Below are 22,635 nucleotides of genomic sequence, written 5' to 3'. Positions count from 1 at the left end.
GCTCTTCATTCATTTACCAGGATCCTGCATTTCAGTCTGCATATTTAAACTGATGCAACGAGTCCATTTGTGATGGTCTCAAACACCCTCGTCTTTTCTGGTTTATCGAAGAAGCCACACTCTCTTAACGCTTTGAGGTTTGTCTAAAAGGTTATTTGATGTGACAAGTTGCACCAGCTGCCATTTTTACTGCACAAGCAAATAATTATACCGAAGCTTTTCCACTGTGGCGCTATGCCATTGAAAAAGCCCCTTTTTAAAATGCAGGTATCAGGGATTACAAACAGAAAAGTTAAGGCCGGGCGCGGTGGCTCACACCGGTCATCCCAGCACTCTGGGAGGCCGAGGCAGGAGGATCATTTGAGGTCAGGAGTTCAAGACCAGCCAGAGCAATAACAAGACCCCTGTCTCCACTAAAAATAGAAAGAAATTAGCTGGATAACTAAAAACATATAGAAAAAATTAGCCGGGCGTGGTGGCGCGTGCCTGTAGTCCCAGCCACTCGGGAGGCTGAGGCAGGAGGATCGCTTGAACTCAGGAGGTGGAGGTTGCAGTGAACCATGATCGTACCACTGCGATCCAGCCTGGGCAACAGAGCAAGACCCTGTCTCAAAAAACAAACAAACAAACAAAAAAAAGTCACCAGTATCTCAGGGTTTCTTAACCTCGGCACCATATACGTTTTGGGCGGCGTCAGTCTTTGCTCTGGGGCTGTGTTGTTCGGTAGCAGCCCTGGCCTCTACCCACCAGACGCCGGGACCATCCTCCCCCAAAAGGAAACAGCCGACAATTTCTCTAGATCCCAACAAATGTCCCCCAGGGGCCAAATCCCCCCCGCCCGGGGTTGAGAACCGCCGCACTACGCTGGCCTGTTCCCAAGTCGGCCCCCTAAAATAGCCTTTATAGGTGGAGTTGACCACATAATTTGTCGCCCAAACTGCAGGCAGAGACATGACCCAGGGCTGACCTAGGCGAGCCAGCGCGATCACCCTGCTTCTAGCTGTGCGTGGACACCCCCCCTCACAGCCACCCACAGCTGGAGCCCCCTTTCCACCACAAAATTACCATGAAGCGACAGAGGGCAGCTAAAACAGCATGGCCCCGAAGGCAAAGTGACACAGACCCACATAAATACCGCAGGGCTGGAGAGTGGCTCAACAGGGCACTCACTCGGCTTGGACTTTTTTTTTCTTTTTGAGATTTTTGAGACAAAGAGTCTCGCTTTGTTGTCCAGGCTAGAGTGAGTGCCGTGGCGTCAGCCTCGCTCACAGCATCCTCAGACTCCTGGGCTCAGGTGATCCTCCTGCCTCAGCCTCCCGAGTAGCTGAGACTACAGGCATGCGCCACCATGCCCGGCTAATTTTTTCTCTCTCTCTATATATATATATATATATATTAGTTGGCCAATTAATTTCTTTCTATTTATAGTAGAGACGGGGGTCTCGCTCTTGCTCAGGCTGGTTTTGAACTCCTGGCCTCGAGCGATCCTCCCGCCTCGGCCTCCCAGAGTGCTGGGATGACAGGCGCGAGCCACCGCGCCCGGCCCACCTCGGACTTTTGACGAGGCGTATTTTTCAAATCATTTGCTCTAAGACACTACCGAAATAACTGCTTTCATCACCTTGGCACAGAAAACTGAATCCAATCAGTGCCCTCTAAGATCTGCACATAAATGAAAAAGGGATCACAATCACCCCTTGCTTGTAAGAGGTTTTGGGGTCTGTTGTGGGTTTTTAATCAATATATCTGCCTTGCCCCCTACCCCCGCCCCGCCTGCCATCCCTCCTTGGAGTCCTTGTAAAGCTGAGTAAAAACTACTATCAGTTGGATTTGTTCTGCATTTTGATCTCGTAAAGTCCTGATACTGACCATGTTAAAAACATGACATGGGCCGGGCGCGGTGGCTCATGCCTGTAATCCTAGCTCTCTAGGAGGCCGAGGCGGGTGGATTGCTTGAGGTCGGGAGTTCGAAACCAGCCTGAGCAAGAGCGAGACCCCGTCTCTACTATAAATAGAAAGAAACTAATTGGTCAACTACTATATATAGAAAAAATGAGCCGGGCATGGTGGCGCATGCCTGTAGTCTCAGCTACCTGGGAGGCTGAGACAGAAGGATCCCTTGAGCCCAGGAGTTTGAGGTTGCTGTGAGCGAGGCTGACGCCACGGCACTCACTCTAGCCTGGGCAACAAAGCGAGACTCTGTCTCAAAAAAAAAAAAAAAAAAACATGACATGACAGCTGAGGATTTCTTTGCATGCGTGAAAAACCCTACTGATGGCCGGATTGCCTGGATGCGGCTCAGCTGCTCTTTCACCGTCCTGGGGCGACGAAGAGAAGGGGGACCGGCCTATGGGCACTGGGGGCCTGTGCACTGCACGCGGGTTTATTCCCGATTTCCTCGGCACCTGCTTCCCTCCTTCCCGGCGGCTGTACCCACCCGCCAGTCCGTCCGCACGGGGCGGGTGGCAGAGCCCTCAGCCTCATCAGACGCCAGTCATCGCGGGGCTTTCTGCCGCCCGAGCCAACCAGGCAAAGGAGAACTGATTTTGAGACTCGGGTCCAACACCTGGGAGAGGGGAGTTCATTCTTTTTCGTGAGGCTTGAACCTGGAATTGTATAAACCAGCGACCACTGCCAGGGGGGCGCCTTGCCACTGAAGAAGGAACCCAACACACCGAGGAAAGAAGGGAAAGGGGGAGCTGAAGGATGAAAAGAAAGAAATGACACCCTGAAGCCGTTGCACAGCCCCTAAGCAAGATGCTCGTGAGGCATCCAGTCCTGTCCACGCACCTTGTAGTAACTTGAACCCACATGTAAATATATACACGGCATAAATTTTGTTCATGTGTCCGAATTCCATCTAAAATTGGGTTTTTAGCACTCTGGGAGGCTGAGGCTGGAGGATCAGTGGAGGTCAGGAGTTCAAGACCAGCCCGAGCAAGAGCAAGACCCATCTCTACGAAAAATACTGAAACGAGCCGGGCATGGTGGCGCGTGCCTGTAGCCCCAGCTACTCGGGAGGCTGAGGCAGGAGGATCGCTCGAGCCCAGGAGTTGGAGGTTGCAGTGAGCTATGAAGATACCATTCATTGCACTCTAGCCCAGCGACAGAGAGAAACTCTGTCTCAAAAAATAAAAAAATAAAAAAAAAGGAAGAAAGAAAAAAATTGGGTGTTTGTCACTTATCGAAATAGTACTAACGGGTTAGTCCACAAACTATCTGACTCCCAGTAAGAGTTACATTGTGGGGCGCGGTGTCAACGCGACATTACATTTTATTGGAATATTACTCAATTATAAGAAACGACAGTGATCTAGCACCTCTTCTATTTTCCTGGATTGAGCTTGAGGCCATTATCCAAAGTGAGGTGACGCAAGATCGGAAGAATGGCCTCCACGTGTCCTCGCCACCAAATTGGTACAGACTGATCAACACTATGGTGCTCGCATGGCAGTAGTATTCTTCAGGGATGCGGGAATGGGGAGTCAACTCACAGCTGAAGGCCACGGTGAGCATGGTGGAGCGGAGGGGCATGCCTCCGACCCTTGCTAGGGAGAAGCAATGATATAAAATGGAACCAAAATGTCTGTACCCTCATAATACCCTGAAATTAAGAAAAAAAAAGACACTTTATATTGCAACCCAGAATATACACACAACCCCACCTTTAGAACCAACTTGAAGTTTAACGAAACTAAAGACTCCTTAAGTCACATAGGACGCTGCTGACATTTCCTGTCTTATTATACTTTTCTTTTTAATACTGGTTGTGACCCACTAAATGGGTTTTATGACCTTCATTTTGGAAAACACGGCTTTATTAGATTAGTTTAAAAATTGATTTCGGTGGCCGGGCGCAGTGGCTCACGCCTGTCATCCCAGCACTCTGGGAGGCCGAGGCGGGAGGATCGCTCGAGGTCAGGAGTTCGAAACCAGCCTGAGCAAGAGCGAGACCCCGTCTCTACTATAAATAGAAAGAAATTAAGTGGCCAACTAATATATATATATACAAAAAATTAGCCGGGCATGGTGGCACGTGCCTGTAGTCCCAGCTACTCGGGAGGCTGAGGCAGAAGGATCGCTTGAGCCCGGGAGTTTGAGGTTGCTGTGAGCGAGGCTGACACCACGGCACTCACTCTAGCCTGGGCAACAAAGCGAGACTCTGTCTCAAAAAAAAAAAAAAAAAATTGATTTCACTAGGGAGAATGAGATAAGAAATGACAAGATAATTCCAGTATAATCAGGTTATTGAGGAAAACAGGAGGTTTGGCCCCTAAATTGCCTGGACGGCTTATCAACAGAAAATTGCTATCTTGCCACTTCTCTCTGACTGCCCAGGGCCCACGTTCGTTTAACAGAAGAGATGGGGGAAAAAAATTTTAATGACTTAGAAATACATGAATTACCAAAAAAAAAAAAATAATAATATATCTCTTCTTAAACAAAATAAAGACCATGTCTAAAAAGAGAAAGCTACATAAGTAAGGGAAAACACACCAAATCCTGCTGATGAGCTGGTACATCATTTATTTATCTGTAGGCTTAAGATAGTCATTTCGGCGAACCTCAGCAGTCCCTGAGCCTGTAAAAATAGTGCATTCATGATAAGATCAGATCTCTGGGGCAGATTTATTTAGAGACACAGTCTCACCGTGTTGCCCGGGCTAGAGTGCCGTGGCATCAGCCTCGCTCACAGCAGCCTCCAACTCCTGGGCTCAAGCGATCCTCCTGCCTCAGCCTCCCAAGTAGCTGGGACTACAAGCATGTGCCACCATGCCCAGGTAATTAATATATATATATATATATATATATATATATATATATATATATGTTGGCCAATTAATTTATTTCTATTTTTAGTAGAGACGGGGTCTCCTCTTCCTCAGGCTAGTCTCGAACTCCTGAGCTCAAAGGATCCGCCTGCCTTGGCATCCCATCTGGGGCAGATTTACAGAGGGAGGGAGGCGGGGAGGGGAGGGGGAGGAGGAAGGGAGATCACTTGTAGTACAAGCCCCAAGCTTTCACTTACGAGTGTAAAATAACTATAGAGATTTCCTGCAGTGCTAGACAATTACAGTCAGGGTATTTTTAACTGTTTTCCATGCACCCTATTTGTGCTGTCAGTCAGCCAAAACTTTCTTTTTTGTCTGCTCAAAGCACTACAGAATCTGGACTAAACCTGTGAAACCGAATGGAGAACTAGGACTCTCAGGCTTGCTAGAAAGAGTGGCCAGTGACGGAAAACCTCACCGAGGAAACTTCAGACACAGTGGCACTGTGGAGTGTCACACTCACTCCCCCACTCCCTTCTAGATGGTGAGGCTCGGGCACAACCGCCTGCCTGTTTGAGAAGTGGCGTTCACTTTTCCGCCCCTAACACGGGAACGCGTTAATTCCAAAATAAAGTGAGGTTAAAGCAAGCACCTGCAGGAGAAAGGTCTTCGAAGAAATTTTCCCGGTGACAAGGAAAATCGAACCTCCTAATAATGGTCTTTTAGGTAGATTTCTTCACGTTCCCATCACCAGACTGTTAAGATACATTCCACCTGTTACTCAATTTAAGCCAATAAAATGCTCGACGACCATAATTACTTGCAGATGTTGCCAATTGCTGATAGACCTCTTCTGTTCCAGAAGTTCTCAGAATCGCCTCAATTCTTCCAGCCCTCTTTTAGAAAACGTAAAGCACTGTTCAAAAGGCAGGTGCAAGGCCGGGCGCTGTGGCTCACGCCTGTCATCCCGGCACTCTGGGAGGCCGAGGCGGGAGGATGGCTCGAGGTCAGGAGTTCGAGACCAGCCTGAGCAAGAGCAAGAGCCCGTCTCTACTATAAATAAAAAGAAATTAATTGCCCAACTAAAAATATATAGAAAAAATGAGCCAGGCATGGTGGCGCATGCCTGTAGTCCCAGCTACTCGGGAGGCTGAGGCAGGAGGATCGCTTGAGCCCAGGAGTTGGAGGTTGCTGTGAGCTAGTTTGATGCCACGGCACTCACTCTAGCCTGGGCAACAAAGTGAGACTCTGTCTCAAAACACAAACAAACAAAAAAACAAATCACCACCTATTTTAGGATATTTAATTTAGAGATAAACAGAGAGAGAGTGTGCCTAGGTGTGCCGCTCACTCCGGAACAGGGACTATTCAGGATGCCCAAAGGGCACCTCGCAGGTGCCCGAACAGGTAGGCTCTGCCGCTGTGCCAGGCAGACCCCCGATCTGGTCTCCCCGCCACGCACCTGTCCCCTTTGGGGCAGGGACAACGCGTCGGGGGGCCGCGCCATCACGCTGCACACACACCCTCCGCATTGGCAAGGAAGTTTCTGGGCAGACACCAGCTAGCCCTGAACCCTCGACCAGCAACCCGGGGTCTTCCCGCGCAAGGGGCCCCCCACCTCCCAGACGCCGCGCTGGGGCACCTGCAAACAGACCCGAGTCAGCTCGCCCAGTGCAGGGGAGTCGGCTCTGGCACGTTCGCGAGCCCGGGCGGAGCGCAGGGCGCTCGGGGATCGTCACGGCCCCACCCCGGGGCGCAGCGCCCAGCCTCCCACATCTGGAAGGAAGCGGCCACACAAAGAGCGGAGGAGAGAGAGGGCCTCCTCCCGCGCCGGGGCAGATGTCCCCGCGCGCGCTCCTCGTCCCTTTTGTGAGCGAGAGAGCTGGCACCGCTCGGTGGCCCCTCTCGGAGCGCAGGACATCGGGCGCAAGGACAGAGTCTGTCCTCTAAGTCCACACGGAAGGGCACCTCTCCAAGAAGGAGCTGACACAGCCACCTTTATTCTTCCCTCCCGGGTGAGAGCGACGGGGAACGGAGCGCGCTCCGCCGCTGCGCGCGCGCGGCCCCCGGCCCCCGGCCGGCAGGTTTGCAAACACCTGTTCCAGGAGGGCGGCCACTCGGAACCGCCGCAAGCCTCTGCCAACGCCGGGGACCCCGCTCCTCCTCGCGCCGCCTCTGGAAGGTGTCTCCGGCCGCGGGTCTGGGGACCCCCCCGGCTCTCCTCCTCCCGGCCTCGCACGTGGTCCCGGCGGCGGCGCGTTTGCAAACCCAGCCGGCGCCAACGCCTCGTCGAAACCGCCAAACTTCCCGTCCCCACCGCGCCGGAGCCACCAAGGCGCCGCGCCGGGTGCCCGCGGGACTCCTGCCCGCCCGAGCGCGCGGGACTCGGGTCTCCGCCGGGCACCCGGCGCGCACAGGGCGAGTCGGGGCCGCGTCTGGCTGCTGCGCCCCAGGGGCCGGGGACAGTCCCCCACCTACCTGCTCCGCCGCCGCCGCCTCCTCCGGCGCGCCCGGGCTGCCGACCGCTACTTTATTGTCTCCGCTGAGCGCCGCGCGGGGCCCGGGCACCCGGCTCTGCGCCCGGCCTGCGCCTCCCGCGGCAGCTGCCTTCCTCCTCCTCCTCCTCCGGCTGCTCCCGGCCCGCGCTCCTGCTCAGCTCGCCAGCCGCGCAGCCCGCGTCCCCGGCGCCCTGGGCCGCCCGCGTGCGCCGCATCCCCCGGCCCGGGGCTGCAGGTCGCCCCCGCCGCCGCTCGCCGCGCGTCCCCGCCCGGGATCCGCTCCTACAGCCGCGCCGGGCCGCCTTCCCCGCGGCCTCCCGTCCGGCCTCCAGTCCCGCCTGCCTCCGCGCGCGCGGTCTGCCCGGCCCAGCTGCGCCCGCGCCCGCGCCCGCCGCCTCTCCCGGGGCTGGGGCGGCCGCTGCCAATGAGACTCGGCTGCGGCGCGCTCCGGCCCAGCCATTGCGCCGGGAGGGGAGGGGAGGGGAAGGCGGGGGAGGGGACAGGGGAGGGGAGGGGAAGGCGGGGGAGGGGAGGGGAAGGCGGGGGAGGGGAGGGGAAGGCGGGGGAGGGGAGGGGAAGGCGGGGGAGGGGAGGGGAGGGGACAGGGGAGGGGAGGGGACAGGGGAAGGAGGGGGAGGGGCCGGGAAGGGGAGAGGAAGGAGGCGGAGGGGGCAGGGGAGGGGAGGGGAGGGGAAGGACAGGGAGGGGAGGGGAGGCAGGGGAGAGGAGGGGAGGGGAAGGAGGTGGAGGGGGCAGGGGCAGGGGCAGGGGCAGGGACAGGGGCGGGGGCGGGGCGGGAGGAAGGGAGGGGCGCCCCTGGGCGGGCGGCTGCGGGCTGTGGACTCGCTCGCCCCCCTCCCCCGGCGGAGACGGGACACTGGGGCCGGCGGGCGCGGAGTGAAAAAGGGAGCCCGCGCCCCCGTCCCGCCCCCAGACTCCGGAACGCGCGGGGAGGCCGGTTCCAGGCGCCCCCGGACCCGCGCGTCTCCGGGACGCAGGGGGCGCGAGACCTGCCCAGGGGACCCCGGACCCGCGCGTCTCCGGGGCTCAGGGGATGCGAGACCTGCCCAGGGCACCCCGGATCCGCGCGTCTCCGGGGCGCACGGGGCGCGAGACCTGCCCAGGGGACCCGAGACCCGCGCGTCTCCCGGGCGCAGGGGGCGCGAGACCTGCCCAGGGGACCCCGGACCCGCGCGTCTCGGGGCGCAGGGGGCGCGAGACCTGCCCAGGGCACCCCGGACCCGCGCGTCTCCGGGGCGCAGGGGGCGCGAGACCTGCCCAGGGCACCCCGGACCCGCGCGTCTCCGGGGCGCAGGGGGCGCGAGACATGCCCAGGGGACCCCGGACCCGCGCGTCTCCGGGGCGCAGGGGGCGCGAGACCTGCCCAGGGCACCCCGGACCCGCGCGTCTCCGGGGCGCAGGGGGCGCGAGACCTGCCCAGGGCACCCCGGACCCGCGCGTCTCCGGGGCGCAGGGGGCGCGAGACCTGCCCAGGGGACCCCGGTACGGGTGGGTGAGCTGACCCGTTTGGAGATTTCCACAAATCTGGTACCTCTGCTCTTGAAAGAAAAAAAAGAAGAAGAAGAAGGAAGGCAGCCTATCCCATGTGGGGCATCTGCAGCCCGGAGCGCTTTCTTCGCAGAGGAGGAAACTTGGGAAGCCCAGAGGGGTTGGTTAGCCCAAATAGCTCGCGGGGACCCAGCAGACGCAACTCGGCGGACGCTGGGTGTGCGACCTGCAGCAGCGGGGGCAGAAGGCGTGGAAGTGAGGCTCTCCTACTGAGGTTTTTGTTTTCTAATTTTTTTTTAAATTTTTTTATTTTTTTAGTTCGGCATATTAGGGGGGTACAGATTTTAAAGTTTCAATAAATGCCCTTTCCCCCCTCCCCCCACAAGTCTGAGTCTCCAGCATGACCATCCCCCAGATGGTGCGCATCTCACTCATTATGTGTGTATATACCCGCCCCCTCCCCCCTCCCACCTGCCCAATACCTTATTACTGTAGTACCTGTGTGTCCACTTAGGTGCTGCTCAGTTAATACCAGTTTGCTGGTGAGTCCATGTGGTGCTTGTTTTTCCATTCTTGGGAAACTTCACTTAGTAGTATGGGTTCCAGCTCTAACCAGGAAAATACAAGATGTGCTATATCACCGTTGTTTCTTAGAGCTGAATAGTACTCCATGGTGTACATATACCACATTTTATTAATCCGTTCATGTATTGATGGGCACTTGGGCTGCTTCCACAGCCTTGCGATTATGGATTGTGCTGCTATAAACATCCGAGTGCAGGTGTCTTTTTTGTAGAGTGTCACTGGATCTCTCTGCGGGACAGCGCTGCACCTGGCGGCAGGGCCCAGAGAAAGTATTTCCCAGGTAGCTTTAGATGCGGGTCCGGTGACCAGACCCCACTGCCCTGCACGCTATGAGTCAATCCATTTTTAAAAAGCAAATCCATTTTTTTAAAAATAATGATTATCCTGGCTGCACAATCATATATAGCTTTGTATTTTGTTGAAAGTTGAATCGATTTATCCAATGCCAGTATTTCAGAGCACACAGTTTCTGTGCCCCTGGTGTTTGTCCTTCCTCCTCCTCCTCTTCCTTTTCTCTTCCTCCTCCTTTCTCTGCCTCTTTTTTTTTTTTTTTTGGACAGGTTACCAGCCTCCTAAAAGCATGGGAGGCGAGGCCACTGGAGCCCCAGGCCCTGATGTGACTGCCACTTGCAAGTGGAAAGCAAGATCTGAGGTGGTAAAGGCTAGAGGTGACAAGATGTGGAATATTTATACTTGTGCGCGGTGTGAGGTTTAATTAAATTATCTTCTGGAGTGGAATGGGCTGTTTGCTTTTAATTAAATAGAATATATCGAAAGGAATCGCTCACATTTATCAAGTGGTGATTGCATGGACCCCCCCCCCCCAGACCTGAGCTAAGTAAGCATTGCACTTGCCATCAGCTCATTTAGCTCTCTTGAGGGAACAGAAGTCCCCTGAGGCCAGCGACTGTGTTTGCCTTGTTCAGCACATGGCAACGGCTACCCAAAGTCAGTTGAGTTAACGGATCCTGATTTTACTGAAGAGGGACCCAAGGCTCAGAGAGGTTAATTGACCCGCCCAAGAGCACAAGAGTTGTAAGTGCTAGTCCCTAATCTTTAAAATCAGGTTTCCACCCCGGGCGGTAGGCTCGCACCTGTCATGCCAGCACTCTGGGAGGCTGAGGAGGAGGAGGGAGGATCCTTTGAGCTCAGGAGCTTGAGACCAGCCTGAGCAAGAGCGAGACCCCGTCTCTACCAAAAATAGAAAGAAATTCATTGGCCAACTAAAAATATATACAAAAATTTAGCCGCGGGGGGGAAATGGGCATTTATTGAAACCTTAAAATCTGTACCCCCATAATATGCCAAAATAAATAAAAAAATTAAAAAATTAAAAAGAAAAAATTTAGCCGGGCATGGTGGCGCATGCCTGTAGTTCCCAGCTACCACTCGGGAGGCTGAGGCAGGAGGATCGCTTGAGCCCAGGAGTCTGAGGTTGCTGTGAGCGAGGCTGACGCCACGGCACTCACTCTAGCCTGGGCAACAGAGTGAGACTCTATCTCTAAATAAATAAATAAAATAAAATCAGGTTTCGTGACTCTTTAACTGTTGCACAGTACTATCTATTCAAGATTGACAACAGCATAAGAACCCCAGGTCCGGCAGAGAGCAGAGAGTAATGGCCTGCCTAGCCCTCACAAATGCACACCCTTTCTTTGGAAGGAAAACAGGTGCATATATCAGAGTCACTAGAGAACTATACAGAGGGTGTAGGGCAAACTGGAGCAATGCAGGTGAGATGCAGGGCACAAGGTCAGGCATCTAAAAAGTGGTATATATTTGGGGGGAGAAAACTAGATGCAGACTCAATGTGGAATGTTTTTATTAAATGTTGTCAACTGATTAATGGAAGCTGTTCTTAAATACCTAGCCAAAAGAAAGAATAGCGGCAGGCCTGGTGGGACTCCAGGGCCCTTACTTAGTCTGTGACCGCTGATCCATTCCAACCTCTTCATTTTTCAGATGGGGAAACCGAGGCCAGAGAGTAAAGGGGATTTGCCTGAGAGTATAAAATCAGAGTTCAGGAAGTGGAACTTTGGCTGCTTGGCTTCCAGCCTAGACCTTTTCCAACACAAACAACTGCTTTCATTTTCTTGCTAAGATTTAAATGATGTTCCTAATTACATGATTTCAGATGTTGAACACTTGTTTCAAAAATGACAATATTCATTGGCTTTGGAGCACGTAATTTACAATAAATGGCTTTTCTGTCGTAGGATCACAAAATGTTAAGTTGGTTCTATTTCTAAGGCCAGTGTCGTTCATGTACCAAGAATACTTTCTTCATCCTAGCACTCTGGGAGGCTGAGGCGGGCGGATTGCTCAAGGTCAGGAGTTCGAAACCAGCCTGGGCAAGAGCGAGATCCCGTCTCTACTATAAATAGAAAGAAACTAATTGGCCAACTAATATATATAGAAAAAATTAGCCGGGCATGGTGGCGCATGCCTGTAGTCCCAGCTACTCGGGAGGCTGAGGCAGGAGGATTGCTTGAGCCCAGGAGTCTGAGGTTGCTGTGAGCGAGGCTGACGCCACGGCACTCACTCTAGCCTGGGCAACAAAGTGAGACTCTGTCTCAAAAAAAAAAAAAAGAATACTTTCTTCATCCTTTGCTTCCCTACGCTTTCTCTCCCTTCCACTGGTTACTAAATCTGGCCAAGTTTATAGAAAAAGTAAAATATTTAAGAGGAACCATGTTGATTTCTCTACCGTGAATAAGGACTAGTGGGCAGAAAAAGAAAAATACACTTGTGAATCGGGGACTGTAAAAACTAAGCCATGCATACAAAGCGTTCCAGGACAGTTTGCTTGTTTTGCCAAAGCAAACAAAATACACAGTAATCCTGTAAGGGACCCAGTACACTTTGGAGAAGGAATAGATATAATTTTTCCAAGAGTTTCAGTTGCTGAAAACCTCCATTATATATCTGAGACTGGTTTTGTTTTTTTTTTTTCCTTTTTCAGAAAATTTTAAAAAATATAGAAGAATTCGGAACACACTATGACAAACATCCTATACCTACCACTCAGGGTCACCCATTGTCTTTTGCTTTTAGCCGGACAAAATAAAATTTCACAGAAAAGTTAAAATTCCCTTGGTCTCCTGTTCCCAACCTTATTCTTATTTCCACTTCCTGAGAAGCAACCACTATCATGATGTTTGTATGAACCCTCCAAACGACCATATAGTTATACATGCATATCCACAAATATTGCATAGTAGTATGTTATCTGTGTTTTTAAATCCATGTACATAATACACCATATGTAGGTTACCATACCCTGTGTGTTCCATTTAATAACAGCTTTCAAAAGTTGTATCCAAGCTGATGGATACGGACCTGGTTCATTCCTTTTAACCACTTCCTGGCAGTCTACCTTTTGTTTGTTCGTTCCAATAGATGACTACTAGAGCATTTCCAATGTTTGCATGAGTTTATTTTAAAATATTTAAAGTAGACCGGGTGCGGTGGCTCACCCCTGTCATCCCAGCACTCTGGGAGGCCGAGACGGGCGGATTGCTCGAGGTCAGGAGTTTGAAACCAACCTGAGCAAGAGCGAGACCCCATCTCTACTATAAATAGAAACAAATTAATTGGCCAACTAATATATATAGAAAAAATTAGCTGGGCATGGTGGCGCGTGCCTGTCGTCCCAGCTACTCAGGAGGCTGAGGCAGGAGGATCGCTTGAGCCCAGGAGTCTGAGGTTGCTGTGAGTGAGGCTGACACCACGGCACTCACTCTAGCCTGGGCAGCAAAGCGAGACTCTATCTCAAAAAAAAAAAAAAAAAAAAATAGAAGGAGAACAAATGTTCACATTCACCGAGGAAGAAGAAAAGATTATGTAGTGAGCAAAAGAAAGCCTGTTAGAGAATACTCTTCCATACTCGGCATGAAGGACACAAGCCTCTTCCTCTTGAACTCACTTTTGAGGGGTCTCAGGAGGATGACCGGGTGCCAGGCATGCAGTCTGGGCGATGGGCACGCTTACAACTCTAACGCAAACCGCACAAAAGCAGTTCGTGCAACCAAAGACGTCTGCACCCCCGTGATATTCTGAAATAAAAAATTAACAGAGAGGATTACCTTGTTCATTCGTTACAGCATTAAACGGCTCAAAATAAAGTAAGAAAAGTTCACGTGTCCTTCAGATTGTTTCCTAACATTTTTAATAAGAATTCAGGATATCCGAGCATTCGTTTTTGGATTTGACACTTTTACCGAGCAGACTCTATCTAGGTTTCGGGCAGCCTGAAGCAGCTCAGACCGGTCTGCAGCCAGTGTGCTTTGCTCGGACACACACCTCACCAAGACATTGTGATACGTGTTTAGAATTGGATTTTTTTTTTCTTTGAGACAGAGTCTCGCTTGTTGCCCAGGCTAGAGTGAGTGCCGTGGCGTCAGCCTCGCTCACAGCAACCTCAGACTCCTGGGCTCAAGCGATCCTCCTGCCTCAGCCTCCCGAGTAGCTGGGACTACAGGCATGCGCCACCATGCCCGGCTAATGTTTGCTATATAGTTTTATATATTTATTTGTCCAGGTAATTTCTTTCTATTTTTGGTAGAGACGGGGGTCTCGCTCTTTTTTCAGGATGGTCTCGAACTCCTGAGCTCAAACGATCCTCCTGCCTCGGCCTCCCAGAGTGCTGGGATGACAGGCGTGAGCCACCGCGCCCGGCCAAGCACCATGCTTCTTGTACAGCCTACAGAACCGTGAGCCAAGTAAACCTCTTTTCTTTATAAATTACCTAGACTCAGGCATTCTTTTATAGCAACACAGACACGGACTAAGACATCTGCGATAGCCCGTGTCTAGTCATGGTTCTTACTTAGGAATAATCTTGTTCCCATGAGACTTTCGAAAGTGGCTGGAGATATCCTTGGTTGTTTCGGCTGGCTGGGTGATGGGTGTCCTATTGCACATTTAGTGGGTGGAGACCAGAGATGCTGTTTGACATCCTATAACGCATAGAGCAGACCCCACAACAAAAAAAGTATCCAGCCCAAAACGTCAAAAATGCCATGGCTGAGAACCCCGGATCTATGACTTTTATCACTAGCATTAATAGAATCCAGCCCAAATGTGCCTGACACGCGGTTCTTGGTGGAGTGTTTTAAAAACAAAATGAGCCTTTACTCTATTATCTTTCAAGCAGGTTAAAATATTAATGGGAAAATCAATGATTTCCTCAATTAAGCCTCCCAGCATCAAGACTCCATTATCGACCTTTCAAAGTAACTTCTCTATTTTGGTACCCGGGAAGACGCGTAATTCTAGCGAGTGAAAGTTCCCCCGCAGAGTCTTCCGGGGAAATCTGGGGGGGCGGTCGCCTTTTCTGGGACTTTAGAGAAAAGGCTATTGATTTTCTGTAGTCCTTTACTTTTTTTTTTTTAGACAGAGTCTTGCTCTGTAGCCCTGGGTATAATGCAGTGGCGTCAGCCTCGCTCACAGCAACCTCCAACTCCTGGGCTCAAGCGATCCTCCTGCCTCAGCCTCCCGAGTAGCTGGGACTACAGGCATGCGCCACCACGCCTAGCTAATTTTTTCTGTATATATTAGTTGGCCAACTAATTTCTTTCTATTTATCGTAGAGGCGGAGGTCTTGCTCTTGCTCAGGCTGGTTTCGAACTCCTGACCTCGAGCGATCCTCCCACCTCGGCCTCCCAGAGTGCTAGGATGACAGGCGTTGAGCCACCGCGCCCGGCCTATTGGGGTAAGTTTATATTCTGCAATGTCAAAGTAAGTAAATGGTGTCTCAGATGGTACCATCGAGGATATTTTAGCAGCATTCTTACATCTGTGCTGTCCCCCAAGGCATAGGCCAAAAAGAATGAAGCACAAGTCAGCCCACTTTGCAGTGTCGCCCAAAACAAATGTTCTGTCTATGGGAGGAGGTGCTTAGTAAAATGCTCACCAGCCAAATTTTCTTCGACTGGATTCTCCTACAAGCAAACCTTGAGCCAAGAACTGGGTCTGCCCAGGAAAAGCCGCTGAGGTCGGTAGGACAGGAACGGCTAGGGAAGGAAGGATGGGATCTCGGGTCTAGCCCTAGCCGCAGCCTGACCCTGCAGGGGAGCTCCGGAGTTTACCCCACCGACCGCAAAGCAGCTGGGTTGTTACACTTCCACACTAGCCAGTCATTGGCTCCCCGCTTAAGAGGAGGAAGCTTGCAGGCACTCTGGCTTTCTACGCAGAGAAGGGGCTGGCTTTCCCGAAGGCAGTCTTCGTCCTCCGAAGAAGGTCCTGCTTGGAAGGACTTAACGGCAGAACAACTAGATGCTGGTGGCAGTAGGGATCTGAGGGCATCTGCTCCTTCTCCTGCTTCATAGTCTCCAAGTGTAGCAATGCACGCAGCTCATGGAATCTGAAACCTTCATGCAATCAGTCATTCACTCAACAAACACTTACTGAATTTCCACCATGTGCTAAGAGCCGGGGTTGACTGTGTGTGCAGCAAACAGACCATTGCAACATAGTGCTGGAGCCAAGAGTGGAGCCTGCCACGGGCGGGACACCTAATCAGCTCAGAGGAAACGTTCTGCAGGAGGCACCACTGAGATGAGTGTCTTACTTGTTTCACGCACTGGAGCTAAACACATCTCGACATAAAACTCTGTAAGTATTAGCTTATTTAATCTTCCCAGCAACTCCACGGTGCCAGGCGCTGTAATTATTCCCATTTTACAGACGAGGAAACAAAAGCCCATACATAGTAGCCAGTCTAAGGTCACGTACTGTAAGCGACAGAGCCAGGATTCAAACTCAAGCCATCTGACTCAAAGCTTACATTCTCTGTAGGGAATATGAATAGTGATCCCCTTACCAATGGTGGTAAAAATTCATTATTTGTTTAATAATAATCATTATTGCAAGCCCTTACTAAGAGCAGTGTGACAGTTAATGAACTCAGTGGTAAAGTACAGTCCTGCCGCTTTGAATCTTCAGTCTGGTTGGAAAAAAAAAAACCAGACATCTAAATAAGCTATTAGGCCTGGTGCGGTGGCTCAGGCCTGTAATCCTAGCACTCTGGGAGGCCGAGGCGGGAGGATGGCTCAAGGTTAGGAGTTCGAGACCAGCCTGAGCAAGAGTGAGACCCCGTCTCTACTAAAAAATAGAAAGAAATTAATTGGCCAACTAAAAATATGTAGAAAAAAAAAATTAGCCGGGCATGGTGGCGCATGCCTGTAGTCCCAGCTACTCGGGAGGCTGAGGCAGGAAGATCGCTTGAGCCCAGGAGTTTGAGGTTGCTGTGAGCGAGGCTGACGCCACGGCACTCACTCTAGCCTGGGCAACAAAGCAAGACTCTGTCTCAAAAAAAAAAAAAAAGTGATGTATTAGTCCACTTTAATTTACTACTTTATTCCTTTTTTCTAGACATCTCTAGCAGACCAACTTTCTCAGCTATTTTCAGTGAATTGAAAGCAATTTTCCCTTTTTTTTCTTCCAATAGCTATGTTATATTTCACCTGAAAATCCTTTTAATTTAATGCGTATTTCCTTCGAGTCTCCGTTTCTGAAATTCATATGCTGCTAAGCCTTCAAATATTCGGTCTCTCCCAGCCTGCAGTTTTGAGCTACGCTGCGGGGGCCCTATCAATTTTGCTTCAGGGTTCAGAGTTTTGATTAGTGATTATGTGAGGCCCTTTCTTTCACCCCCTTGACCTTTTACGGGTTTACACTGAGCCGACGGGTCTATATAAAGCTCTTTCCATCTTGAATTCTTCCCTTGCAAGTATCTTTATTTTGACTTTTGGTACTTGGTAGATTAAGTGCTTGAAAAAGAAGTGGTCTGTGTGCCAATCTGGGGAGGGAAAGGAAACATTCAAGAACTTGACCAGGGAGAAAAAGGAAACACTCTAGGAGTATCGTTTGTCGGGGCATTCCAGTCTGTCAACAGCTGCATCGCTGGGAAGACATGAGACTCCAAGGAGCAAAGACACCAGTAGATAAGAAGAGGTTGGGTGCATATGTATTTAGGATTGTTATGTCTTCTTGTCGAACTGTACCCTTCACCATTATGTAGTGACCTTCTTTGTCTTTTATTACTTTTGTTGATTTAAAATCTAAGTTATCTGTAATCCACCAGCTTTCTCTTGGCTTCCGTTTGCTTGAAATATTGTTCTCCACCCCTCTACCTTTAGTCTAACTGCATCCTTGCAGGTTAGATGTGTTTCCTGAAGGCAGCAGATACTCGGCTTGTGTGTTTTTTTATCCATTCGGCCAGCCTGTGTCTCTTGAGTGGGGAGTTCAAGCCATTCACATTTACTGAGATAACTGATAGGTGGGGCAGATTTCTGTTCATTATGTTGGGTTGAACTTTGTCGCTTTTGTTTTCTCTCTTTAGCCATTATGGTATCTGGGCTTTGATCTTTAGCTTTGAGGAGATTTACATTCCTGAGTGTTTATTGTGCTGATCCATGGGTGACACTGTTTTGAGTACTTCTTGAAGGGCTGGTCTTGTCTTGGTGAATTCCCTCAGTCTTTGTTTATCTGAGAATGTCTTGATTTCTCCTTCGTATACAAAACTTAGCTTTATAGGGAATAAAATTCTAGGCTGGGCATTATTCTGTTTCAGAAGAGTGAGGATGGGGCCCCAGTCTCTCCTTGCTTGTAAAGTCTCAGTAGAGAAGTCTGGCGTTATTCGGATTGGCTTTCCTTTGTACGTTGCTTGCTTCTTTCGTCTTACAGCTCTTAGAAGGGCCTCTTTAGTTGGTATTTTGGTCAGTCTGATGACTGCATGTCGTGACGTCTTCTTCTTTGCATTGAATCTCCCAGGGGTCCTTTGTGCTTCTTGAACCTGTATCTGGAGATTTTGAGCAAGGCCTGGGAAATTTTCCTCTATTATATCTTCAAATAGCTTGTCCAACCCTTGAGTGTTGTCTTCTTCCCCTTCTGGTAACCCTATAACCCTCACATTAGGTTTCTTCACATAATGCCACATCTCTTGTAGGCTTTGCTCTTTTCTCTTGTTTCTCTGCTCTATCTCTGTGACTGATTTATTTAATAGGAAGGTGTTATCTTCAATCTCTGAGATTCTTTCTTCTGTTTGATCTACCCTGTTCTTGAGGCTTTCCACTGTGTTTTGTTGTTCCCTGAATTGATTCTTCATTTCCAGGAGTTCAGTTAGACTTGTCTTCTTTGTTTCAATTTCTTTAGTGAATTTTTGTTCCAGGTCTTGGAAGCTTTTTGTGTTTTCTTTGTGTTGGTTATTGAGTTGTTCTTGCAAGTCATTGAATTTTCTCATGATCCATGTTCAAAATTCCTCTTCTGTCATTTTAGTGGTATGCTTTTGGTTCGTGTCCATTTCTAAGGGGCTGGTGCTCCTCTTTAGGGGTGTGATTTCCATTTGGTTCTTCATATTTCCAGAGTTCTTTTGCTGATTTCTTCCCATCTGAATCAGTTGTTGCTTCTTGCCTTTAGGTTTTTGTTTGTGTATTCACACACCCTGTTTAGTCTCTGAGCCGGTAGGTGGTGTCTGTGGGTGAGATTCAACCACACCCTGTATGATGAGTCAGTAGGTGCCGTGAAAAGGGTGTACAGGGTGTCCTCCCTGTCAGTAGGTGATGCTTGCTTGGAGGAACAGGCTACGCTGTTGTTTTTGTGACCTGTGACCAGCTCTTGTTCCTGTAGAGAGAACTCTAGTGCCTCAGGTGGTGGGTGGGGCCCTGGGACTTACAGGTGTGTCCTTTTCTCCCCCTCAGTGAGGGCTGGTCTAGGAGAGATTCTGGGCGGAGCTGGGTTTGGTAAGCCTGCCCTCAGGCACCACCAATGCCGTTAGCAGGGGTCAAAGTTCTGTTCTCTGCTTCCAGGAAAAGCTGTCAGGAAGGGCCTGGAATGGTCCCGCTCAGTCAGAGAGTCTGCGTGTGGGGTGGGGCTGTCTGAGACCCATAGTCTGGAGCAGGCCTGGCTTCTTTCCACCCTCCCCAACTCTGCAGCTACTCCTGGGCCTCTGCCAGCAGGCCAGACCTCACGCCACCAGGCCTTCCCTAACTGTGATGCCGGCGGGGAGGTTCCTGCACAGGAATGCCACCTGGGCTGGGTGCACAGCCTCCCTTTGGGGGGAGGGTTGCCCTCTAGGATGCTGATCTGCCCCTGAAGGCACACACACCTCAGTAGGCTGTTCCCGTATATCCCTTCTGTGCCCCGGGCAATGCTAGACCTCGGTGCATGGGATCTGGTCTGCAGGTCTGACCTCTGGGCCCCAGAGTTCAATCCCTGACCCCACCAGGGAGAGGAGTGCCAGTCCCAATTCACCCACAGGGAGCCCAAGCTGGGTCGATGTCCCTCAGCCTCAGGGTCTGCCCTGTTCTCCTGGGATCACTGTGCCAGCAGCACCTGGGAGGGCGGGCGGGTAGGGAGCTCACAGTCTGAGTTCCCCTGAGTCAGCTGTAGGGTCCCAAAAGGGAAGGTCCCGTTCCCTGGAGGTGCCTCCGGCTGGTGGCTGTATTGTCTCTCTGGGCAGCCAAGGGTAGGGTCGGCGGAGGGGAGGAAGAGGCAATATGGCGCCTGCCGCGCGGCTCGGGTCTGTGCACACGGAGGTGCCCGGAGGAAGTTGGGAGCCTGGTGCCGTGTCCGCTACAGGCTCACCGCTAGCTGGCGGTGGCCGTCTCTGGGCTGGTGTCCGCAGGTCTCTCCACCCGCTGGGGAGCCCACCAGCAGTCCCAGATGCAGGGGAGGGGAAACTTGGCCTATCAACCTACCCTTGCCGCTGGTCTCTGGGCTGCCCCGGTGGTCTCAGCTTCCCATTCTCCTCCGCAACCTCCTCCCGTGGAGTCCCCCGTGGAGTCCCCTGTGGTCTCAGGTACCCCTTCTTCTAACCCTCATCCGCTGTATGCCCGTCTGCTTCCTTCTTTCTTCTAATTTCTCCTAGAATCTGTCTCTTCTGTCTGGCAGTGTTTCTCATCCGCCATCTTGCTTAATCCTGAATCCACTTTTTTTTTTTTTTTTTGAGACAGAGTCTCACTTTGTTGCCCGGGCTAGAGTGAGTGCCGTGGTGTCAGCCTCACTCACAGCAACCTCCAACTCCTGGGCTCAAGCGATCCTCCTGCCTCAGCCTCCCGAGTAGCTGGGACTACAGGCATGCGCCACCGTGCCCGGCTAATTTTTTTTCCATATATATATATTAGTTGGCCAATTAATTTCTTTCTATTTATAGTAGAGATGGGGTCTTGCTCTTGCTCAGGCTGGTCTCGAACTCCTGACCTTGAGCAATCCACCCAGCCTGAGCAAGAGCGAGACCTCCATCTCTACTATAAATAGAAAGAAATTAATTGGCCAACTAATATATATAGAAAAAATTAGCCGGGCACGGTGGCGCGTGCCTGTAGTCCCAGCTACTCGGGAGGCTGAGGCAGGAGGATCGCTTGAGCCCAGGAGTTGGAGATTGCTGTGAGCGAGGCTGATGCCATGGCACTCACTCTAGCCTGGGCAACAAAGCGAGACTCTGTCTCAAAAAAAAAAAAAGTGATTATTTGAAGCAGTGTAGTGGTAGATTTTTAAGATTTAGGGTGAACCTGCTTTGACATAAATAATAATCATGTGGCTTGATAACTATAACAACGATGACAGTTAACATTCACCGAGTGCCATAGTTACTAAGCTGGGTACCTCCCATTTGACACCTTGTTTAATTTCTACCTTGGCCCCGTAAGCTGGGTTGTTACCCTCATTTTGTGTTAAGGAAAAGCTATTCAGAGAGTGTGCCTAATGCCACACAGGTAGGGGCAACTTAGCTGTTGGGGTTTGACGTCGGGAGGCTGAGGCAGGAGGATCGCTTGAGCCCAGGAGTTTGAGGTTGCTGTGAGCGAGGCTGAGGCCAGGACACTCACTCTAGCCTGGGCAATTAAGCGAGACTCTGTCCAAAAAAAAAAAAAATTATATTCTATATACAAAAGGGTGAAAATGAAACATGCGGGCACATATATTACTTTATTCAGCCCACTTATTTATGGGAACGGACACACCCTCATTAAACACAGCTCATGGGCTTGGTCATATGTTACCAGTGAACAAAACTCAGACATGCATTTTATGATCTTTCCTGCAAAGAATCTTCAGACAGAGAAGAGCATGAGTGAGAAATAAAGACTCAGATAAGAGAAAAATTTCAGGCCGGGCGCGGTGGCTCACGCCTGTAATCCCAGCACTCAGGGAGGCCGAGATGGGAGGATCACTCGAGGTCAGGAGTTCAAAACCAGCCTGAGCAAGAGCGAGACCCCGTCTCTACTAAATATACAAAGAAGGCTGGGCGCAGTGGCTCATGCCTGTAATCCTAGCACTTTAGGAGGCTGAGGCAGGAGGATCGCTTGAGCCCAGGAGTTGGAGGTTGCTGTGAGCGAGGCTGACGCCACGGCACTCACTCTAGCCTGAGCAACAGAGTGAGACTCTGTCTCGAGGAAAAGAAAAGAGGAAAAGTTCACCTGGGCTGGAGCACTTGCGAGCAGAAATGCGGACTTGCAGCATTTACATTCTGTTTGAGAATCGTGCGTGTGGAAGAAGAATACAGAACAGCAACCCCATATGTTACTTGTAGACACCACGTGCATTTATCTTGGCCGGCAGGTTTTTCTGAGTGGGAACGTGACCATATGCTTCCCTTTCTAGGAATACAACCGTTCTTCTTCAATATGCTAGCCAGGGAGCACAAGATGGCTTTTTACAGCATATTTATTTATTATTTCTTTCTTTTTTTTTTTTTTTGAGAATGTAGAAAATGTAGGCTGGAATGTAGTGCCAAAATAAAAGTTTCAAAAAGGGCTAAAATCACGACTCTCATGTTGATATATAGCACAAGCGCTCGTTAAGGATTTTATTTGATTTAACAATCCATAAGAGATCGCAGCAGATGTTATAAATGGTTCCGAAGAAGTCACAGCAGCACAAATTTATGCAGAGTAAAGGAATATCGAAGTCAATGTCTAAACAGCGGCAAAACTGGCTTCTTCCACGGATGGGGAGGGAAGCCCATTAGACTTCTGAAGAGCAGGATGAATTTGGATTTCTACAGCCAAAAATTATTTTGCATTGCCAAGTTACAGAGCTGTAAAATAGCTTTCATAGAATAAGAATCAGATAGCCTGGAAGGAGTTTCTCTAGAGCTGTGGTCCCCAACTCCATCCCCCAGGCCGTAGTAGTCTGTAAGGAACTAACTGGTCCACACTGCAGGAGATGAGCAGTGGGCAAGCGAGTGAAACTTCATCTGTATTTACAGCCTAGGGTTGGGGTTAGGGGTTGGGGTTGGGGTTGGGGTTAGGGGTTGGGGTTAAGGGTTG

The sequence above is a fragment of the Microcebus murinus genome, chromosome 30 (assembly GCF_040939455.1).
Source record: "Microcebus murinus isolate Inina chromosome 30, M.murinus_Inina_mat1.0, whole genome shotgun sequence".
Lineage (NCBI taxonomy): Eukaryota > Metazoa > Chordata > Mammalia > Primates > Cheirogaleidae > Microcebus > Microcebus murinus.
The sequence above is the reverse complement of the archived record's forward strand: the minus strand, read 5'-3'. Positions refer to the sequence as shown.